Here is a 4,391-nt window from a genome sequence, read left to right as displayed (position 1 = left end):
GTGGGGCATGTCTTTAACTGTCAGAGGTAAATTGTATTTTTTTCTTATATATGTTACTTATTCTATAATTACTGATTTCCCTCTGTCGTCGCGTGAAAATAGGTTTCGTTTTGTTTACATGTCGTGTCGCGTGTTCTAAGTACTGCTGTTCTTATGGCAATTAAGTGAAATTCTTAGCACAACGATTACTACCACTGTCAGAGTAATTTGCGAGTATAGCGTGTGGTGTTATAGAATTACCTTCTTAATTTAGGCTTACGTGTTTTTCTCTACGGACTTAATTAAAAGGAAAGTTTCTAAAAGGAAACTTATTTGTAAGGCATTATAGTTTTTATGCATATACTATGCTTATGGTTCTGAGTTATTTTATTTTACTTAAAGCATTTCAATTTGTTTGAATAATATAGCAACTTACATTTTTAGAACATCAAACATTTTTCAGCGGCGTGAGATTGACTCGCATATGGATTGTTTTTTTGTCATAATTTGTACAAATCTACTTGTTTTTTGAAACTAATTAGGCAATTACGCTATTCATCATTATCTTGTATTTATTTAAAAAACATTTCTTAAACCCATTTAGGTAGCAGATCATTTACAAAGGCTTCCTTTGGGATGCTCTCGGGGACTAAACATTTTGTATTTCGAATTCCTTAATACATTCTCTCTAAGATTAAAATTAAGAACAGAACAAAATAGGAATCAGTGCGTGAAATTCAACCGTTGAATAATAAGTAATTGTTACGAGTGTATACGTAATTAGACAGTTGCAGATTCTATTGACTTTAATGAGTGATTCTTCTTATCGTACGGTTGATATACAACTAGGGTGCTGATTCTGCTATTATTCACTGAAGTATTTTTCTAATACAATAATTAGAAATTTAGTACGGGACGGAATACTCACGGTCAATATAATGAATTTAAAATTACGAATAGGGACATTTTAATCCAATTTCCATTCATTCATCGGCCATTTTAAATAGCGGCATTGGCTGTTTAAGTACAACCCGGTGTCCGAGTTTAAAGTACCTCTAGTTGGACATGAATAAACTACCCTAAAAAATATCTTTACGTTTTTTCTCCAAATTATGATTAAAGTCAACGATGTTAGAATTCACTTTTGTTTGAATCGATTCGATTCTAGAACCTTTAACTTAGCAGTACAATGATCACACCACTTAGCTATCACTGCTCCAGTAAGTGTTTCTGTAACGGCTGAATAAGATAGCAACACTTGATACATGTAATTAATCCACACTCGTTCGTAAGTGCGTCCAATTTATTTATTATACGGCTTCATTGTACGGTGTTCCTGGTTTGCATTTGCTTTGTGACCTAAAAGAAAATCAGGGCATTAATAATACGTGATAATTAAATAAATAAATAAATAATTATCACGTGTTATTAGAAATATAACAGTTTACTCACAAATGTTTATCAGGATTACCAGACTAGTTTCGGACTCAACCGGAGTGCTTAATCATCATGAGCAGACACGGTGGGGTCAGAAGAAGAGTATCGGCCTGAAAACCTTAGAGTATTTTAAGTATTTCATTTCTTTTGCATTTTTTCTACTGAATACTACCATTTCTATACGGTAATTAAGTGTTTGTAAATGCATTCTAGAGGTTTCACACTTTTTGTAGTCTTTTCTTTTTTTGACAATATGACAAAGTCTTCCCGGGCAAGAAAATCCCGGTATAAGTCTACTCATGCAACCGGGCTTCCGTACGTTTAAGTTTTAGAAAATTTTCCTTTATTTGTGTTATTAAATGTTTCTTCACACCAAATTTCAAGATTCTGAGCTCACGGGCAGGACCTTGCAATTTTCAACTCCCTTGAGTGTCGAAAATTTGCTGCATGAACTGCATTCTCCTGTTTGAATTGGCTTAGAAGTTTTTGTTTTATATTTCGCAGGTTTAGGAGACGGTAACCTTGAGTATATTTGATACGCTTTTACCTGAATGCGTTAATGAGAAAGAGGGCTTGACAGACAGATAGACAGGCATCCTAAAAAGATTCCGTTTTTTTATCCGATATCGGGAGTAAACACTCTCACCCGAAACGAAAATTACAAGTCTAATCCATTTGTTCGTTAGACTTTTAGCATTTTTTAATTAGATTCTCCAGGAGTTATATTATCTGTTAAACAAGTATTTACAAAGATCCTCGTATTAAGAAGGTTCATTGTAATTAAAGCGTGGCTTGTTTATTTAAAATAGTTACATGCAGATTAAGTGAGATAAGTCCTTCTAATTGATGTATACGCGTCTTAGATTTAGCTGATAATGTTAATTACTTAAGAACCCAGTTTCCGTTGCTATATTCGTCGGTGACACTATCTGGTCAAACGGAGATGACTGAAGAAGATTGAGATAGAACAACAGTGTTTTCTTGTGTTTTGGCTCAAACAAGATTTTGATGAATAATACTAAGTGATAAGAAAAGTCATTGTGGATTTATTTTTTGCACTGACCTATTACGTTTGCTTCTTATCTAAATATGCTGGTTAGTTGCAACCAAAAAAATAGAGAAAGAGAAAAAGAGAGAGACAGAGAGAGAGAAAAAAACCTATCCTTAATACCTACCCATAATCTTGCTTCTTAAACCGATCAAATTTTAATAAGAATTTGTTTGCTACCAATTTCATGGAAATATTGTACTTTTAATGTATTTCTAAATCAACTAAACCACCACGTTTGCGTATTACCTTTACAACCAAATTCTCGCTGAAGTCTCTAATAAATTTGACTTGCTTATAAAGTTCGTTGCGGTACCTACCTTTTTATTACCATCATATGGTCACGTCGTATTTTAGTACAGTTAGAATGCAAGCCAAGGGCAACAAGGAACATTTGAATGTGGGACATATATTGCATAACGGCTGTTATCAGTAAGATCACTTGCTTCGGACAAAAGAACGTGTTTTGAAAATGGAATCGACAGTTTAGAAATTAAAATGAACTGGCTGGTTAGAAATAACAGATGATTTCCTTATTTTTGATACTCATATTGTTATGCTATAATTTTTAAATACTTTATAGCTTTTAGAATTTTATAGTCAGACTTTCTGACGCGAGGGGTTTCAAAAATCTTCAAGTCAAATGCACAAGGAACAAGCATTTGCATTTGCATTTGTTTCTATCTTACAGTGTTAAGTTACTTTAAGGCCTATTGTGAAGAGATAATAAATGATTTATTTATTATTATTTTATTTATTTGTGAATTACACATTGGCTTTTATCCTACGTGTGGATCGAACTCGCGACCAGGCGCAGAGTGGGCTCACTGTGGTGATCTTTGCCACTCAACTATCGCACATTAAAAACTCTGTATGTCTGTATGTTACGCTGTCAAGGCTAATTTGCTCATCTGATTAGGATAAAATTTTCATGACAGCATTCTATTCTAGCTTGATCTGCGAAAAAGAACAGATGAAACTGTTTGCTATAACAACTGAAAAGAATACGAAAAACTACATTCGGTGTTTACTCAGCCAATAGTGTGTGAAGGAAACAAGAGGATTAACTCGTGGCTGTGCTAACAAAGAAATCGTAATAAATGCTACGTACCGTGTTAGTTATAGATAGATGAACTGTCAGCTTCAGTATAATGTAAGTAGTATACAGAGATAAGGCGGAAGAATTTACGATTGTGATTATAATGATTTTATTCTTTTAATGTAAGATTACCGTGCTTTAGAGATTTGTTGCAAGTCACTATATATGCTTGCTGAACCTGCTCTTCAGTTAAAATAACAGGCTTAAATAGTGTTTTAGGGTTTCATACCATAACAAGGCTAGGATGTCTGTCTGTCGCAAGGCTGTTTCTTCTGATCTCATGAAGCTTGAGAGTTGAAATTTGCGTAGATGACTTATTTCTGTAATCAACAAAACAACAAAAATATATATAAATATGAATAAGCAACAGTCATAAATATGAGGAGCGCCCATTTTTATTTGAATTTTTTTTTATATAACCGACTTTTAGTTTGACTTACTGTTAATTCTTAAATAGCCGACTTATCAAGCCAGTTCACGCCAAATTCAGTCAAAATTATACAAGAAAAACAAACTTATTGAATCGCTTGTCACTACGGACATATCATCAAACAATAATGTATGAGGCACGTTAAATCGGGTCATCAGGTCAAAGACTAGTACTCCAAGTCAACCATTCCTTCCCAGAAATGGTTAACTCAACTCTGAATAATTCACTTCACTCAAAGCAACTGAAGTGAAAAATACGCTGTCATGTCATGTTTCCTTCAAAAATACAACATGAGGAACATTTATTGTTTCTGAGATACGTTAGAAAGGCAGGGGTCATAAAACAGACGCCAATTTTAATCAGGAAGACCCCACGGGGGTTTCCGAACGAACAGTAAA

The sequence above is a fragment of the Trichoplusia ni genome, chromosome 2 (assembly GCF_003590095.1).
Source record: "Trichoplusia ni isolate ovarian cell line Hi5 chromosome 2, tn1, whole genome shotgun sequence".
NCBI classification, from domain to species: domain Eukaryota; kingdom Metazoa; phylum Arthropoda; class Insecta; order Lepidoptera; family Noctuidae; genus Trichoplusia; species Trichoplusia ni.
Note: the sequence above shows the minus strand (reverse complement) of the source record.